Source organism: Castor canadensis, chromosome 14 (genome assembly GCF_047511655.1).
Source record: "Castor canadensis chromosome 14, mCasCan1.hap1v2, whole genome shotgun sequence".
Lineage (NCBI taxonomy): Eukaryota > Metazoa > Chordata > Mammalia > Rodentia > Castoridae > Castor > Castor canadensis.
The window spans coordinates 29,210,119-29,230,644 of NC_133399.1; the positions used below are offsets into that span (position 1 = coordinate 29,210,119).

Sequence of the window (20,526 nt, forward strand, 5' to 3'; positions counted from 1 at the left end):
CTGCTTAAGCAGCTTCTATTTTTTAAATGATTTTTATGGTAATCATGAATTCCTCATTTTTAAAGCTTATGCACGCTAGTTATGATCTTCACTAAGGTTTTCCAAAGTATATCCCTGCCCTTAAAGTAGATCACAATGAATTGTGTTTATTTTTATTATTCTTTTTTGTGTGCACTCAGGAATGTGACAAACTTGATGTGCTTGATATTTTTTTTCAATATACATTATAGATGCAACTGTTCAGCAACGACAAAATGACATGAGTCAGGTACATACCTTGAAAGATAAATGATGAGACAAAATTGTGACATAAGTCCCACAAATAAAGATATATTTACCAATATTGCTCAGACTTAAGAACAGAGGAAGATTTATTATGGGACTCATACATTCCATCCTGCGCAACCCTCATGTTTGGTTCTTCACAATGGCCTCTCAAATCCCCTCCAATGCCAAGTTCACTATCTAATGTAGCAGATACATTATTTCTCTCAGCTTGGAATGTTTCTTCCTTCATTCCTCTGATTACCAGTGATTCACATTTCTCTCCATGCTCAAACATTTGTATTTCAGAGAAGACTTTCCTACATGTTTTCCCAGTATAATTTGTAACTCAGAGTTTTTTGTCTTTAATTAGTTTCCATTTTGAAAACATTAACTTTTTTCAATTATGGTATTAGTAAACATTTTCAAAATTTACATTTGTATTTCAATATGCTCAAGATTATTTGATATATAGAAACCTTAAATTTTTAAAGTATATTAAACACATTTTTACCTTAATTGTTGATTTTAACAACAAATTTCCATTTGTTTGCTGACTATTTTTTGTTAGTTGAACCAAATTCAATTTCACTCATTCCTTTCATGTAGTGATTATTTACTACTTCTATTGTAGCAGTAAAACATTTGCCTCTAAGATAGTTAAGTATCTTTCTTCAGGTCAAACAGATGGTAAATAGCTGGACTAAAATTTTAATCATGAGGTCAGACTCAAGAAGCCAAACTTCTGTATCACAACCTTATGCTGTACCATTGGAGAGACACATAGTAGAGAGATGTCATACAGGATATTTGTAAGTATTAATAATGTTTATAAAAATATCAACTATCATCTACCAGCATATTACTGTGTTCATCTAAAGTAACAGAAACAATCATTTTTAAAAAGAAGAAAAGACCATCTCACAAGCATTGTGGAGTCATATAAGAAAGGTTACTTGACTGGAGACTTCCTGATTAAACACTATTGCATGTATATCAGAATGAGAAAGTATAGAGATAATCCAAGAAGAGTTATGAGAAATCTTCAATTATGCTATATGCCTCATATTAAAGAATAAATCAGTTATGTCTATTAATTTAAATGAGCAACCTAATATGGTAAGTAAATATAGTGATAAAAAGGAGAAATTTCTATTAAATTGAATAAAATATGAAGATTTTATGCATTTAAAATGAACCAAAGATGTCATTTTTATTTTTTTTTATTTTTCATTTTTTTCTTCTACAAAATCAGAGAATAGGAGGGCAGAACAGGTCTTGCCCGGGGTGGGGGTTCTAGTGGGAGGGAGGAAGTGGTATGGAAAGCAGGTAGGAGGGTGAATACAGTGCAAAAAAGGTTTACACATGTATGTAAATGCAAAAATGATACCTGTTGAAGGAGAACAGTGGAGGGGGTGAATTCTTGCATGATATATTTGATACATTTGTAAGAACCTTTATAAATGTCACAATGTACTCCCTCCCAGCACAACAAAGGAAAAATAAAAATAAATAGATCAATTGATTTATTAATTAAATAAAAAAGAAGCAGGCTGCCATTTGCCAATGTCATTAGTTGTACACAATAGAGGTTGAAGAAAATACATCAAAGGATACTAAGGTAAAATGGTTACTCACTTAGAATCCAGATGTACACTCTTGGAACATTGATTTTGTTTTGTACCCAGCAGATACACAAGTGATATGGAAACAGAAAACAACACAATAGGATCACAATTTCTCCTACTGGGTCTCTCAGATGATCCTGAACTACAGCCCATTCTCTTTGGTCTATTTCTGTCCATGTACCTGATCACAGTGATTGGAAATCTAATCATTTTTCTGGCTGTCAGTTTTGACTCCCACCTCCACACCCTCATTTATTTCTTCCTCTCTAACCTGTCTTTTGGTGACATCTGCTTTACTTCCACTACAGTACCAAAGATGCTAGTAAATATTCATGCAAACGGAAAAGATATCTCCTACAGAGGATGCCTCACTCAAGTGTATTTTTTTATGCTTTTTGCTGGAATAGATAATTTTCTACTGACAGTGATGGCTTGTGACCATTTTGTGGCCATCTGCTACCCACTGAAATACATGGTCATAATAAACCCGTGACTCTGTGGCCTCCTAGTTATACTCTCTTGGTTCACCATTTTCTGGGTTTCTCTCCTTCACCTTCTACTGATAACACGTCTGAACTACTCTATAGGCACTGATATCCCTCATTTCTTCTGTGACCTGCCTCCACTTCTTAAGGTTTCCAACTCTAATGCTCATATCAACAATATTGTCCTATATGTAGCAACTGCCTTGCTAGGTGTGTTTCCTGTCAATGGGATCCTCTTTTCTTACTCTCAGATTGTCTCCTCCTTAATGAAGATGTCTTCCACTGCTAGAAAATATAAAGCATTTTCCATCTGTGGGTCTCACCTATGTGTGGTTTTCCTGTACTATGGGACAAGTCTTGTGGAATACCTGAGTTTTACTCTGAGTCATTCTTCAAGGGGAAGCATGATTGCCTCAGTGATGTACACTTTTGTCACCCCTATGCTGAACCCCTTCGTCTACAGCCTGAGGAACAAAGACGTGAAGGGGGCTCTGGGAAAATTCCTCAACAGAGCAGCCTCATGCCTTTGATGGATCACTGACCTCAGAACTAATTTAATTGTTTCTTTTCTATTGTTAAAGACCATTTGATATGTTTTTGTATGTGGTTAGCTCAATCATACCCCAGGAAATCCTATAAAATCTATGTTCCCTATACTTGGTCCTAAATTTTCACCTTTGGTGGATTCTATTGCAGGTTTCCTTTACATTTTCACATGAGGATTTAAGCTCATCACATGTTAAATAGAGACATGATTTATTCCTAAATATCTCCTTAGTGATTTTAAATATTCTCACTACAAGGAAATGTCAAATATTTAGGTTATGCATGTGTGAATTACTCTTATTTGATCATTCAACAATATATGCACATTTTATATATCACACCATATCCTATAAGTCTATGCAATTATTATATATCTATTTAAAAGAAAAAAAATAGCTGAAAATATATGTACTTGAATGTTAACTTTCCTCACTTTACTGAGTTTCTTTCTTGTTTTCCTTGGAAGAAATGAAATAAAAATCATGCAATACTGAAAGAAAATTTCTATTTTTAAACATTTTTACTAGTATATAATAATTGTACAAGGGGTTTGTTTTGACATTTCCATATATGTGTACAAGGTACTCAGGTTTGGCTCATACATTTCCCTTGACCTCATTCTTAAAAATGGCTTGATCCAGTTTCAATGTTCCATATTTATACATGTATAGAAAACACATAAACCATATTCACCCTCCTTTACCCTTACTCAGTTCACATGTTCCAAATTTTTCCATGTTGTTACCAGTGACAGAATTTCCTTCTTGTTGCTGTGGGTGGCATTTCATTTTTTTAATGCATTTGCAACCTTTTCTTTATCTGTTCATCTAATGATGGACACTTATCCTGATCCCATTTCTTGGATATTGTGAGTAATATTGCCTTAATAATAGGAATAAGCATGTGTGTTGACATAAAGATTTCATATTGCTTAAATATGGCAGTTCTCTTTATAATTTCTGATGTGATTTTATACTGTTTTCCATAATGGTTTACATTTCCACCAAGAGTTTCCAAGTGTTCTCAGTTCTCCATATCCTCATCACATTAGGTATCATATGTCTCTGTCATAATAGTCATTCTAGTAGGTATGATGTGACATCTCATTGTGGGTTTAATTTCCATCACCCTGATGTTGAACATGTTTGTATACCTGCTGTCCATTTTATGTCTTCTTTGAGAAATGTCTATTCATGTTCTTTGTCCTTAAAATTTTAATTGACATATAATTGACATTTAATTGACATATAATAATCTGACATATTTATAGGGTACAATAGGATATTGTGGTACGTATAAGCATTGTGGATTGTAAATTAAAAGCAATTAATATGTCCATTAGCTCAACATGCAGTGCGAACATCACAGTCTTCTTTTCTAGCCATTTAAAATATATTATTATTAACTGTAGTCATTCTACAATTTAATAGACCATCAGACTTTATTCCTCCTATCTACATGTAACTATATATACATTGACCATTCTCTCCACATATTCCCATCCCCCCTATTTCCAGTGTCAGTTACCACTGTTCTATTCTATACAGTAGTATTGAGAACAAACTTTTTTAGATTTCTTGCATAGTTTATTTCATAAAGTACTTTTCATTCTGTTCCTGACTTCGTTCACATTACATAATGTCATCCAGTTTCGTTAACTGTGCTACAGATTAAAAGATTTCATCCTTTTATGACTTAATGGCATTACATTGTGTACAATGCAAATAAATTATTAGATAAATTAATATAATTTCTTCTTTAATTGTAAGGGAGAATTAAACAATGATGCCATCTAATCTGTTCCTGATCTATTTACAATGTAACTCTTTTGTTAAAATACCAATTTGATTGACATGATCTCTATACTTATTATTGTCTGTTCTGATTTTCTATTTCTTCATAAATCATTGTAGGTAGATTGTATATTTCAAGAAATGCATCTATTTCTTTTAGTTACCCAATAACTTGATATATAATTGCTCATATTAATCTCCTATGCTATTTTTACTTTTGTGATGCTAATATGATTGCTATTTTTACATTTCAGATTTTATTTATTTGAGTTTTTCTCATGTTTTTTTATTCTGCTAAAGATTTGTTGATTTTTAGCTATTTAGAAGACTCACTATCTCATTGATCTTTTTTCTTCATTTTATAAATCTCTAGTTCTTTTATTAACACCATTACTTTAATACTTCATCCTACAATTTTGGGCTGTTTCTTTCTTAGACCCCTAGTTATTGGGCTGCAATGTTGGGTAATTTATTAGGTATATTTTTACTATTTTTCTTTTTATTCAGTTCTATGGTTTAAATACAGGGCTTCTTGGTATCAAAGTAGACGCTCTACCTCTTGTGCCACACTTCCAGCACTTTTATCTCTGATTATTTTGAAGACAATGACTCATATTTTGCCTAGCCCAGCCTGGACCATGGTCGTCCTATTCATGCTTCTTGCCATAACACAGATGACAGGGACGTGGCACCATGCTCAGCTTTTTCCCTTTGAAATGGATTCTCATGTATGTTTTTGCCTGGGCTGACCTGGAAGTGTGATCCTCTTGATCTCAGCCTCCCGAGTAGATTGAGATGACAGCTGTGTGCTATCATGATTACCTATTGTATGATGTTCAAACTTGTTAAATTTTTGCCTGGGCTGTCCTCAGATTCAGAGTTTCCTGATCTCAGTAGCTCAAGTACCTAGAATTACAGTCATAAACCACTGATGTACACTCCTTTCTTCTTTTTAAATACAGATGTTATTTACCGTGTGATTCACTTAGAAATGTTTTTACTATATTCCACAGGATTTAGTATTTTTTTCCTTTTTCATTTAATTCAAGTGTTCTTTAAATTTTCCCTCTTTAACTTACTCATTGCTGCACTAGTTGCTCAGAAGCATGTTTGTTAATTTCTACATATATATTAATTTCATTATATTCTTCCTGTGATTATTAGCTTTGTATAATCATGGAAAAAAAGATTCATAATATGATTTCAATCTTTTTAAATTTATGGGGTACATTTTGTGCCTTATCATGACTTATTCTGGAGAGTTTTCCATGTGATATTGAAAAGGTTGTGCATGCTACAGCTGTTGTCTGAAATGATAGGATTCACAGACACATCTAAAGGGCTTTCTATGAACAACTTTCATTCAAGGAAAATTATTTTTACTGTATACAAAAATGAAGTCAAACATTGTTCAACATCTTTAATGCAATTTTTAAAAGCATAAAATTCTTAGATGAAAACAAAGAAACATCCTTATTATCTTGAATTTTGCACTGGATTATTAAATATGACACCAAACATATGTGTAAGAAAAGCAAAAATAGGTGTGTTAGTCTTGATCACTATTACCATATTCTATGCATCCAGAAATCATCTACAAAAGCGATCCTACTAGTGACATAAAAATAGGAACCAAGAATAATGCAATAGTATAGACAACCAGAAATAAACACAAAATTTATGGATTAAATTAAGGTCAATTTATTGTGATAATGACCCATGAGTATATCATGAGTAAGGGCTAGTATTTCCAAGAAATTTTTTAGGAAAACTGCTCTTCACATCATAAAAGTTATATTATGTGCTTATCTTTCACTCTACACAAAACTTAAATACTAAAATGTATGGTCTGATATACTTAAAGCAGAGTAAGTGAACTGGAGAAAAATAAAATCTGCTTGAGCAGCAATCATTTTTAAGACCCCCAAAACCTAGGAAGAAAAAAATGGAAAAAAAAAAAGAAAAATGATGCTGAACCAAACTGAGAAGTTTACACACAAGAGAACAATCTACAGAGTGATGACATAATCTATAGAATGAAAGAATATATTTGGAAATCATACATTAAATGAAAGATAAGTATGCCAAATACCTGGAGACCAAACAACTCAACAGAAAGAAAATAAACCACTTGATTAGAAATGGGCAAAGGAGCAAAATAGTCATTTATTAAGCAATACACACAATGACCAACAGATACACGGAAATGCTCATCAATACTAATCATTTGTGTAGTTCAAATTAAATCTACAATGACATAACACTGCACACTTACAAAAATGGCTATTATCAAAAAAGATAAATGATAATAAGTGTTGGTGTGGATGTGGAATAAAGGGATTCCTGAACACTGTTTGTTAGAGTTTCAATTAGTATATACTTTGGGAAAAATGTATGGAGGTTCCTAAAAATAAAAATGATAGTGTGGTATAATCCAAGAATCATTCTAGTGCAGCAACACCCATAACATCTAAAATAAGTATGTCAAAACATAAGCTCAGTCTCAATTTTCATGACCTCATTATTCACAATAGTTAACATATAGAATCAAACCAAATGCCTAGCATTGAGTTAATAGGTAAAGAAATATGGTAGGAGAATTCCAAGATGGCGGCCAGAGGTAGGAAGCAGAAAGCGAGCCTCCTATAGTGAAATCTTGGAGAGACGCTGGAGACACACTTTGCAGGCATAATCACCGAGAAAAGGCATAACTTTGACCCCTCCACATCTCCAGCCGGCGCAGAGAATCTCCACTTCACGTTAAACGGAGAACCGAGGAGGCCCCCCGGGGCCGCCAGTGGCCGGCGCCCATACGGCTTGGGAAGACGCGGACCAGGTGAGCTTTGCGGTACCGCGGTAGCCCCACAGACAAGCCTGGGCCAGAGCAGCATAGCCCCCTGGACAGACTGACCTCCACCCGGGAAAAAAAGAGAAACTGAGTACTAAGCAATAAGAACAGTTAAGACACGCTGGAAAAAGGGTGGGGCGCCTGAGCGCTGAAGATTGGGGGCAGGGAACCCTTCCCGGGACTGTAAATAAACGAGCCGGGCGGGCCGGAGAGGCTCTGGCGGGAGCGGGGTGCGCCCAGCAACCAGGAGCGGGGACGCTTGTGAGAGGAGGGAAGACCCACTTCCCACGTGAACTGTAAATAAACACGCAGGCCTGACAACGCGGGGCAGTGGCACCTTTCCCAGTGCTTGGAAAGGGGAAAGGCTGTAGCAGAGGCCGCCGCACAGGAGAACTCTGAGCAAACAAAGCATGTGGGACCAGGTGAGTGCTAAGCTCACCCTAGAGATCTGCATAAATAACGCCTCCAGCTACAGGCTGAGAGCAGCAGGCAGGCAAACCACAGTTGCAGATACCACTCTCAGAACTGTCTCCAGATGCTTTTTTTTCTTTTTCTCCCTACCTTTGATGAGAGAACAACCGAATTACACCTGCAAGCCGAAAAACTTACTGAAACTGTATTGCATTTGAACTGGGGACACTTGGTGGGGCTTTTTTTTTTTTTTTCTTCTGTGTGTGTGTGAGTGTAGTTTTGTTCTACTTTATGCATCCCCTTTGATGAGACAACTACAGAACAACATCTGAGGCACCAACTCCAGGACTGGAGATTAAGACGGAAATCCAAATTATTAAGACTGAAATTGCATTGCATATAAACTTGGAAGTTTTTTGTTTTTTTTTTTTTAATTTCCTATTTTCCATTTTATTTTAATTCATTTTTATAACTAGATATTACTTTCATATACTTATTTTTTATTTTTTTTATCTTTGATTTTCAATCCTCTCTCTGTCTCTCTATTGTCTGTTCAGCTTACTGTCGATTAGTACACTAACACTCCCTGTTTATACCTTTGAAACTCTCTTGTCTGATACCTTGTTCTGCTTTCTCCCTCTTGTCTGTATATTTGTTTTCCCCTTTTCTTTAACTTCTTGCTTTCCATCTCAGCTCACTCTTCCATTCTCAATATTACCATTGTTATTATTACAAGCTAGAAAATACTTAATTACACACAGTACAGGGACAGTAACAACACCAAGGACAATGACAGGAAGACAGAAAAAACAAGGAAACCAGTTTCCCCACAGCAAAAAATTAGTACAGGAACCAGAGGGGAATGAAGAGAACAGAAACTCAGAGCCAGAGTCCAACAAAATGAAGATAAACTATGCCAAAGGACCCAATGAAGCCTACAAGAATAATTTAAAAGAAGACATACTACAAGTACTCAATGAGAATTTTATAGAGATGATACTGGATAGGGTCAACCAAAATGTACAGGAGACACTCAAGAAATTCCAAGACAATAAAAATAGAGAATTTGAAAAAGCAAAAGAAGAAATAAAGGAAACCATAGAAGCACTGTATAAACACCAAAGTGAAAGAGAGAACACAATGAATAAATGGATAAATGAACTCAGGACAAAAATAGACAACAATAAAGAAGAAAACAGCCAGGATATGGAAAACCTCAGAAAAAAGAACGAAACAGAACTGCAAAACAAAACGGAAGGCCAATCCAGCAGAATAGAACAAACAGAAGACAGAATCTCAGAACTTGAAGATGAAATGGTAATTAAAGGAAAAACCGAAGAACTATTAATTAAACAACTCAAGACCTGTGAAAAGAAAATGCAAGAACTCACCGACTCCATCAAAAGACCAAACTTGAGAATCATGGGCATCGAAGAAGGAGAAGAGGTGCAAGTGAAGGGAATGCGTAATATATTCAACAAAATAATAACGGAAAATTTCCCAAATCTAGAGAAAGATATTCCCATACAAATGCAAGAGGCCTCCAGGACACCAAACAGACCAGATCAAAATAGAACTACTCCACGACATATCATCATTAAAACAACAAGTTCAGAAACTAAGGAAAGAATATTGAAGGCTGCAAGAGAGAAAAAACAAGTAACATACAAAGGTAAACCCATCAAAATCACAGCAGACTTCTCAACAGAAACATTAAAAGCAAGAAGAGCGTGGGGTGAGATCTTCCGGGCACTGAATGAAAATAACTTCAACCCCAGGATACTCTACCCAGCAAAGCTATCGTTCAAAATAGATGGAGCAATAAAAGTCTTCCATGATAAGCAGAAACTAAAACAATATGTGACCACAAAGCCACCATTACAAAAGATTCTGCAAGGGATCCTGCACACAGAAAGTGACACCCAACTTAACCATGAAAAGGCAGGCAGCACCAAACCACAGGATAAGAAAAAGCAAGACAGTAGAGAGTAACATCAAGTTAGGTACACACAATCAAACCTTCAAACAACTAAGATAACTAAATGGCAGGAATCACCACATACCTATCAGTACTAACACTTAATGTTAATGGACTTAATTCACCCATCAAAAGACACCGTTTGACAAAATGGATTAAAAAAGAAGATCCAACAATTTGTTGCTTACAGGAGACTCATCTCACCGACAGAAATAAGCATATGCTTAGGATGAAAGGCTGGAAGAAGATTTACCAAGCCAATGGCCCCCGAAAACAAGCAGGAGTAGCAATACTTATCTCTGACAAAGTAGACTTCAAACCTACATTGATCAAACGAGACAAAGAAGGACATTCCATACTAATAAAAGGGGAAATAGACCAAAAGGAAATAATAATCATCAATCTGTACGCACCCAATGTCAACACACCCAATTTCATCAAACATACCCTAAAAGACCTAAAAGCATATATAAACGCCAACACAGTGGTTGTGGGAGACTTTAACACTCCATTATCATCAATAGATAGGTCATCCAAACAAAAACTCAATAAAGAAATCCAAGATCTAAAATATGCAATAGATCAAGTGGACCTAGTAGATGTCTACAGAACATTTCATCCAACCTCTACACAATATACATTCTTCTCAGCAGCCCATGGAACCTTCTCCAAAATAGATCATATCCTAGGGCACAAAGCAAGCCTCAGCAAATATAAGAAAATAGAAATAATACCATGCATACTATCTGACCACAATGCAGTAAAAGTAGAACTCAACAACAAAAGTAAAGACAAAAAACATGCAAACAGCTGGAAACTAAATAACTCATTACTTAATGAAGAATGGATCATCGATGCAATAAAAGAGGAAATTAAAAAGTTCCTAGAAGTCAATGAAAATGAAAGCACAACCTACCGGAACCTATGGGACACAGCTAAGGCAGTCTTGAGAGAAAAGTTTATAGCCATGAGTGCATATATTAAAAAGATTGAAAGATCCCAAATCAATGACCTAATGATACATCTCAAACTCCTAGAAAAACAAGAACAAGCAAATCCCAAAACAAATAGAAGGAGAGAAATAATAAAAATAAGAGCTGAAATCAACGAAATAGAAACCATAAAAACCATACAAAGAATTAATAAAACAAAAAGTTGGTTCTTTGAAAAAATAAACAAGATCGATAGACCCCTGGCAAACCTGACTAAAACGAGGAGAGAAAAAACCCAAATTAGTAGAATCAGGAATGCAAAAGGGGAGATAACAACAAACACCATGGAAGTCCAGGAAATCATCAGAGACTACTTTGAGAACCTATATTCAAATAAATTTGAAAATCTAAAAGAAATGGACAGATTTCTAGATACATATGATCATCCAAAACTGAACCAAGAGGAAATTAATCACCTGAATAGACCTATAACACAAAATGAAATTGAAGCAGCAATCAAGAGTCTCCCCAAAAAGAAAAGTCCAGGACCTGATGGATTCTCTGCTGAATTCTATCAGACCTTTAAAGAAGAACTGATACCAACCCTCCTTAAACTGTTCCATGAAATAGAAAGGGAAGGAAAACTGCCAAACACATTTTATGAAGCCACTATTACACTTATCCCAAAACCAGGCAAAGACACCTCCAAAAAGGAGAACTATAGGCCAATCTCCTTAATGAACATTGATGCAAAAATCCTCAACAAAATAATGGCAAATCGAATTCAGCAACACATCAAAAAGATTATCCACCACGACCAGGTAGGCTTCATCCCAGGGATGCAGGGGTGGTTCAACATACGAAAATCAATAAACGTAATAAACCACATTAACAGAAGCAAAGACAAAAACCACTTGATCATCTCAATAGATGCAGAAAAAGCCTTTGATAAGATCCAACATCATTTCATGATAAAAGCTCTAAGAAAACTAGGAATAGAAGGAAAGTTCCTCGACATTATAAAAGCTATATATGACAAACCTACAGCCAGCATTATACTTAATGGAGAAAAATTAAAACCGTTCCCTCTAAAATCAGGAACCAGACAAGGATGCCCACTATCTCCACTCCTATTCAACATAGTACTGGAATTCCTAGCCAGAGCAATTAGGCAAGAAGAAGGAATAAAAGGAATACAAATAGGTAAAGAAACTGTCAAAATATCCCTATTTGCAGACGACATGATCCTATACCTTAAAGACCCAAAAAACTCTACTCAGAAGCTTCTAGACATCATCAATAGCTATAGCAAAGTAGCAGGATATAAAATCAACATAGAAAAATCATTAGCATTTCTATACACTAACAATGAGCAAACGGAAAAAGAATGTATGAAAACAATTCCATTTACAATAGCCTCAAAAAAATCAAATACCTAGGTGTAAACCTAACAAAAGATGTGAAAGACCTCTACAAGGAAAACTATACACTTCTGAAGAAAGAGATTGAGGAAGACTATAGAAAGTGGAGAGATCTCCCATGCTCATGGATTGGTAGAATCAACATAGTAAAAATGTCGATACTCCCCAAAGTAATCTACATGTTTAATGCAATTCCCATCAAAATTCCAATGACATTCATTAAAGAGATTGAAAAATCTACTGTGAAATTTATATGGAAACACAAGAGGCCACGAATAGCCAAGGCAATACTCAGTCAAAAGAACAATGCAGGAGGTATCACAATACCTGACTTCAAACTATATTACAAAGCAATAACAATAAAAACAGCATGGTACTGGCACAAAAACAGACATGAAGACCAGTGGAACAGAATAGAGGATCCAGATATGAAGCCACACAACTATGAGCAACTTATCTTTGACAAAGGAGCTAAAAATATACGATGGAGAAATAGCAGCCTCTTCAACAAAAACTGCTGGGAAAACTTGTTAGCATTCTGCAAAAAACTGAAACTAGATCCATGTATATCACCCTATACCAAGATTAACTCAAAATGGATCAAGGATCTTAATATCAGACCCCAAACTCTTAAGTTGATACAAGAAAGAGTAGGAAATACTCTGGAGTTAGTAGGTATAGGTAAGAACTTTCTCAATGAAACCCCAGCAGCACAGCAACTAAGAGATAGCATAGATAAATGGGACTTCATAAAACTAAAAAGCTTCTGTTCATCAAAAGAAATGGTCTCTAAACTGAAGAGAACACCCACAGAGTGGGAGAAAATATTTGCCAATTATACATCAGACAAAGGACTGATAACCAGAATATACAGGGAACTTAAAAAACTAAATTCTCCTAAAACTAATGAACCAATAAAGAAATGGGCATGTGAACTAAACAGAACTTTCTCAAAAGAAGAAATTCAAATGGCCCGAAAACACATGAAAAAATGCTCACCATCTCTAGCAATAAAGGAAATGCAAATTAAAACCACACTAAGATTCCACCTCACCCCTGTTAGAATAGCCATCATCAGCAACACCACCAACAACAGGTGTTGGCGAGGATGCGGGGAAAAAGGAACCCTTTTACACTGTTGGTGGGAATGTAGACTAGTACAACCACTCTGGAAAAAAATTTGGAGGCTACTTAAAAAGATGGACATCGATCTACCATTTGATCCAGCAATACCACTCTTGGGGATATACCCAAAAGACTGTTACTCCAGAGGCACCTGCACACCCATGTTTATTGCGGCACTATTCACAATAGCCAAGTTATGGAAACAGCCAAGATGTCCCAGCACTGACGAATGGATTAAGAAAATGTGGTATCTATACACAATGGAATTTTATGCAGCCATGAAGAAGAACGAAATGTTATCATTCGCTGGTAAATGGATGGAATTGGAGAACATCATTCTGAGTGAGGTTAGCCTGGCTCAAAAGACCAAAAATCGTATGTTCTCCCTCATATGTGGACATTAGATCAAGGGCAAACACAACAAGGGGATTGGACTATGAGCACATGATAAAAGCGAGAGCACACAAGGGAGGGGTGAGGATAGGTAAGACACCTAAAAAACTAGCTAGCATTTGTTGCCCTTAATGCAGAGAAACTAAAGCAGATACCTTAAAGCAACTGAGGCCAATAGGAAAAGGGGACCAGGAACTAGAGAAAAGGTTAGATCAAAAAGAATTAACCTAGAAGGTAACACCCATGCACAGGAAATCAATGTGAGTCAATGCCCTGTATAGCTATCCTTATCTCAACCAGCAAAACCCCTTGTTCCTTCCTATTATTGCTTATACTCTCTCTACAACAAAATTAGAGATAAGGGCAAAATAGTTTCTGCTGGGTATTGAGTGGGGGAGCGGGAGGGGGTGGAGTGGGTGGTAAGGGAGGGGGTGGGGGCAGGGGGGAGAAATGAACCAAGCCTTGTATGCACATATGAATAATAAAAGAAAAATGAAAAAAAAAGAAATATGATATATATGCACATTTGTATAGTGTTTAAAATGAAAAAAAATGATGTCCTTCAATTTGCTACAGAATGGATGAATGCAAGTAATACTACATTAGGAACAATGAACCTTGAATAGAAAGACAAGTGTTGAAAGAACAAACTTATATGTGCATCCAAATATACAGACTCATAGAAATGGAGATTGCTTATACAAGCCTTGGCAATGGAGGTTTGGTAGATATTGAGTAAAAGACACAAAATTTCAGTTAAATTAGAGAAATAACATGAAAGGTCTCTATAGTGCATAATGATGAATATATTAATATCAAAAATTTATATAATGGAAAAATGTTTAGAAATCAAATGAAATATTTCCAAACACATATCTGATAAAGGTAAAGTATTCAGATAACATAAAGGACTGAAAAAGAACATTCCACACAATTAAAAAATGAAAAAGCCCTAGAAAAGCTTTTCTCCACAGAAGATATATAAACCTCCAATAAGCACATGAAAAGATGTTCAGTTTTTCATAGGGAAATGCAAATCAAAAGCACACTCATGTTCTACTTATAGAAAGCTACAGTTATTACATATTTGAAAATAACAAGTCCTGGCAATGATGTAGACATGTTAGAATTCTCATAGTCAAATGTAAAATGTGACATATAGTATGTCAAGCAGGTAGGCTGTTTCTCAAAATGTTGAACATATAATTAACATAACATTTAATCATTCAACTCTTATATTCATTAGCCAAAGAATTGAAAGCAATATAGTCATGATCTGCTTAACATAGGGAAAATGCAACATTAATTTCATCATTTAGCAAAAATCATACAGTGTAATTCCACAGACATAGTTGTCTACAATATTACCAAGTGCTATAATATTATAGGAATGTCATATTTTATGCATTCATTAAATAGAAGGTTGTAATGTCATACATAACTGTACTCAAACAAATAAATGTAATTACCACTACTCACAAGAGCCAAAAAATGAAATTGTATAAATGTTCATTAGCAAACAAATGGATTAACAGCTTACGTATATTCATTCATCAGAATCTTATTTAACAGAGTACATTAACATTAGTCAATGAAACAACTAAAAATGTGGCAACAAAGAAAAAGGAGTGAGAGTGGAAAAAAAAGAATAAGGGAGAAAAGAATCAAGCAAGAAAGGGAGGGAGAAATGAAAAAGAAATGAAATGAGAAGGAGAGAGTTAAATATGAAGGATCACAAAGAATGGAGGAATATTAGAGTTATCTTAGGAGAAGGAATGTTATCCTAGGAGGTATACCCTTATGAATCATGAATTGAACACTTTCAAATGTAGAATTTATATTTGATGCTGAAAGTACAATTATCCTTTTCATAAAACATAAGGTTACAAAATTAAGAGATTGAGCTCAGTGTTAGGTTCAGCCCATTGTCCATCTCAATATAATTTTTCCATTTGAGAAGTTTGGTGAATGAGAGAAAAAATGTCAAAGAAGAGTAAGTTAAATAGAGTCATATATGCAAACAACAAACTCAGTCCTGATATGGTAAATGTTTTACTTCCATGTCTTTCAGTCCATTTATTTTATTGAAAACAAACTTTAAGGAAGAATGATAATTTTTGAGGATGCAAAATCAGTGCCTATTAAGCATTCTTTTGTTCATGAGAAAAATCTCAAGAATAACTGTAAAACACTTTCCTGCTGGACACCAATGGCTCACACCTATAATCTTCAGGAGGCGGAGATCAGGAGAATCATGGTTCAAAGCCAGCCCAGAAAAATGGTTCATGAGTCCCTATCTTTCAAAAACCCTTCACAAAAAATGACCCCAAAACAAAAACAAAAAGACACTTTCCAAACTTGAAGTTTTAGGGACCACATAAAAGGAAGAGACATTTATTAAAAATTTCTTACTGAGTTGTTGAATAGATACAAATTAAGTAAGTATAATCAAAACCCATAGGTTCTTTGTAAACACTGGGAATTAAGGCATGTTTGTATGAGATGAAAAGTCAGGATATTGAAATTCATGTTTTCCTCAAGAGCATAAAATATCCACTTCATTCTGAGTTTAATAGATCCTTCAAGGACAAGACAATGCTTGGCTGAGGAGTCTTCCCAGGGCTCTCTTCACGTCTTTGTTCCTCAGGCTGTAGATGAAGGGGTTCAGCATTGGAGTGACCACGATGTACATCACTGAAGCAATCATGTTTTTCTGTGAAGAATGAGTCAGAGTAGAGCTGAGATAAACTCCAAGCCCTGTTCCATAGAACAAGGAAACCACACAGAAATGAGAACCACAGGTGGAAAATGCCTTATATTTGCCAAGAGTTGAGGACATCCTCATTAAGGTAGAGATAATCTGAAAGTAAGAGAACAAGATCCCAATGACAGGAAACACAGCTAGCAGGGCAGTTGGTATGTACAAGATGATGTTATTGATGTGGGTGTCAGAGTGGGTCACTTGGAGAAGGTGAGGGAGATCATAGACATAATGGAAAACTTGAGTAGCTGTATAAAATTTCAGATGTGTTAACAGTAGAAGATGAAGAAGAGACACCCAAAAATTATGAACCAAGACGTCAGAACAAGGAGGCCACAGAGACAAGGATTCATGATGACCACGTAAGTCAGAGGGTGACAGCCACAAATCAGTCAAAGGACATCACAGTTAGTAGAAAGTTATCCATTCCAGCAAAAATCATTAAAAAATACACTTAAGTGAGACATCCTCTGTGAGAAATTTCTTTATTCTGTACCTGGATGTTTATCAACATCTTTGGGACTGTAGTAGAGGCCAAACAAATGTCAATAAAGGACAAGTTGCAAAGGAAGAAGTACGTGGGGGTGTGAAGATGAGAATCAGAGCTACTAGCCAGAATGATGATCAGATTCCCAAGCACTGTAACCAGGTACATGGACAGGAACAGCCCAAAGAGAATGGGCTGCAGTTCAGAATCTTCTGACAGCCCTGAGAGTAGGAATTCTGTGATTTCTGAGTCATTTTCTCTTCCCATCTTACTGTCTTTTCTGTTTAGGAAATAAGCAATGGTTAAGTTGAACCCTAACCAATTGGCAACTCAGAAAGTGGTCACTTCAAGATATCCCACATGCATGGATGTCCTGCATTCTCCCTGAAATTTTCACATAAGCATAATTCAGTCAGAGAAGTTATACCCATTTCTACTTGAAGTGCACATAATTATTTTTATTTTCATTAAATTATCCATTTATCTTTCTTTTATCATCTACTCACAGGTTTTTATTCCACCTTTAGAATCTATGTATGTAAACCAATTTCCTCTTTGATATGACTGCTCGAAAATGGTTGAAACACTTCATATTTTCTCTTTTGTAATCCCCATATTTCATTCTAATAGCTAATATATGATAACTACTTTAGATATATTAAGTCCATCAATGAATATTACAGGGCTGTCACTTATAAACTGGAATCTTGGATCAGACATCTTGCAATAGATTTTTAAACTTTTCAGCTGTTTGAACCTAAGAAAGGGCCGCGGGCCGGGGGCGTGATGCAGTATGCTAACCAGCCCACCATGCAGATCACGGAGCTCACCGACGAGAACGTCAAGTTTATCATCGAGAATACGGACCTGGCAGTGGCCAACTCTATTCGGAGGGTCTTCATCGCTGAGGTGCCCATAATAGCTAGCCATCGACTGGGTTCAGATTGATGCCAATTCCTCAGTCCTTCATGATGAGTTCATCATTCACAGGCTTGGATTAATTCCCCTCACCAGTGATGACATTGTGGACAAGCTGCAGTACTCTCGGGACTGCACATGTGAAGAGTTCTGCCCACAGTGCTCTGTGGGACGTTCGGTGCAATGAAGACCAGACGCGTCATGTCACATCTCGAGACCTCATCTCCAACAGCCCCCGGGTCATTCCGGTGACATCACAGAACCGAGATAATGACCCTAATGACTACGTGGAGCAGAACGACATCCTCATTGTCAAGCTGAGGAAAGGCCAGGAACTGAGACTTCGAGCCTATGCCAAAAAGGGCTTTGGCAAAGAACTTGCCAAATGGAACCCTACTGCAGGGGTGGCTTTTGAATATGATCCAGATAATGCTCTGAGGCATACAGTGTACCCCAAACCAGAGGAATGGCCAAAGAGTGAGTACTCAGAGCTGGATGAGGACGAGTCACAGGCTCCCTATGACCCCAGTGGCAAGCCTGAGAGGTTTTACTACAACATGGAGTCCTGTGGCTCTCTGCGCCCTGAAACCATTGTCCTCTCAGCCCTCTCTGGATTGAAGAAGAAGCTGAGTGATTTACAAACTCAATTAAGCCAGAGTGATGTATTAACCATAAACTAGCAGCAGCTCGTCTGTTTCACCAAATGTGGGGATTTGAGATGACAGTTGGATTTCAGGTCTCTCCTGAGTCCCTATGTTCTGGGCTTTGGACTGCTTGCTGCTGCTCAGGCTGCTTGGCAGGTCATCAGAACCAGCTGGGAGGGAATTGTGGGTGGAAAACCAGGGTGCCATTATGATTTAAGCCAGACAGGCAGCTTTAGAAGTTCTTTTTTCTTTTTTTTTTTTGAGGCAGGGTCTTATTATATAGCCCAGGCTGGCCTTGAACGCACAGTCTTCTTACCTTAGCCTCCCCATACAGGCTTGTGCCATCATGCCCAGAGAGGTAGGAGTTTTTTACTAAACATTTAACATCCTGGTCTTGCCTGCTAAGCTAGTAGTGCTCTCCAAAATCCCAGACATCCCTTCCATCCTGTTTCCTAGCACACCAAGAGGAGGTTATACTGCTTCCCTGTTGAGAACCACTGAGCTAGACTTCTCCTGGTTATTCCAGCTCTTTGAACGTTTTCTGTCCTAAAGAAGAAATTTTCACAGATGTCTTGAGATTTCTGGGGTTAAGACTGAGTCCCAGAACCTTCATTCAGGCATAACCTACTGGCACCTCAAATTTCCACGTGTCCTTCATTGAAAAGTAACCCTTTGTGAACAGCATTGGACTCTACTGCCTTCTCCCACAAGTAAACATGCTATTTTATCTTCAAAAAAAGAGAAAAGAACCTAAGAATGTTATTTAGACTATGTTAGTCAGAAGCACATAACCTCTACAGTAGGTATAGTAAAAGTTCACTAAATTAAGAGTGAAATGGGATTTAGAGTGAAATCAGATTAGATGATGTTTGTAATTTTTCTATTGCTATTCCTCCACATAATATCACCATTCCAAAAAGATGATCCTCTTTTCTTAACATCACAAGTATAACTTGCATTTCTATTATTTATCAATTTCCCTGCAAAATTGTTGCAAATATCAAAGGGTAAAAGTATATATTTTTAACACAACAAGAGAAGGCATAAGAGACCAGAGTAATGGAAACCACACATCCTTAGAAGCTCTAGGAAAATGACCATGAAAAGCTGGGTACAACAAACCTTGGGATGGGTAAGGGTATAAAGACACTGAGGTTTCACAGCAACAGATAGAATCACATTTAGAAAGAGAAGATGGATAGGTTTGCAAGCAGAAAAATGGGAGAGAAACTCTCTTGTCTCCAGTAGGCCACAGGCACAGCAAGAAAGGCTTAGTATGCAAATCTTCACAGGTGATGACTTAAGTGAAATCAAGAAAGAATGAATAAACTCTACAAAAAGGCACTGTGATTTCAGGTGTAAACAAATATAATCTTTCTTTTTTAAAAATAGAATCTTGGACAGTGGAACAGGAGAGTAAATTCTTTCTGAGTGGTCTGGGTGGAAGTCTTGTGACAGTGGGAGGAAGGTGAAAAAAAGAGAGACACAGAATACACAATTAATTCTGGATTTAATATCAAAGTAATTTTTAGTCTCACCAAAGGTCCTGGAATGTGTACAGTGGATAGGCACTGGGATAGTTCTCTTCTTCTCAATGTATTGGTAGGAAACCATCATATAAAAACCCTTAATCAGCAGTTCAAGGAGTCAGAAATCCCTATTTGATCTGGTCTCTGGGTACACACAGCAAGGATTGAGTTATCATTGGATCATTGTTAGCTGAAAGACCTACTTTAGTTACAATGGAAAATCTGATTTCAAGACAGATAATGGGAAAATGTGCAGAGTCACATAGGGGAAAGGAAGTTACTTCCTACTTAACTGAACAACACTCCAAGAAGCAGAGACATAGTGGATACAACTGCAAAGGTGTATCACAGGCTCTTCTAAAA

At 36.4% G+C, this 20,526-nt stretch overlaps 3 pseudogenes; 2 read left to right on the top strand and 1 right to left on the bottom strand.

Annotated features, from left to right (window-relative positions):
• Positions 1–1,968: 1,968 nt before the first annotated feature.
• Positions 1,969–2,907, top strand: LOC109680685 (olfactory receptor 7D4-like; annotated as a pseudogene).
• A 13,498-nt stretch (positions 2,908–16,405) lies between these two features.
• On the bottom strand, positions 16,406–17,339 carry LOC141416377 (olfactory receptor 7D4-like; annotated as a pseudogene).
• Positions 17,340–17,844: 505 nt separating this feature from the next.
• Positions 17,845–18,670, top strand: LOC109680699 (DNA-directed RNA polymerase II subunit RPB3 pseudogene; annotated as a pseudogene).
• Positions 18,671–20,526: the final 1,856 nt, after the last annotated feature.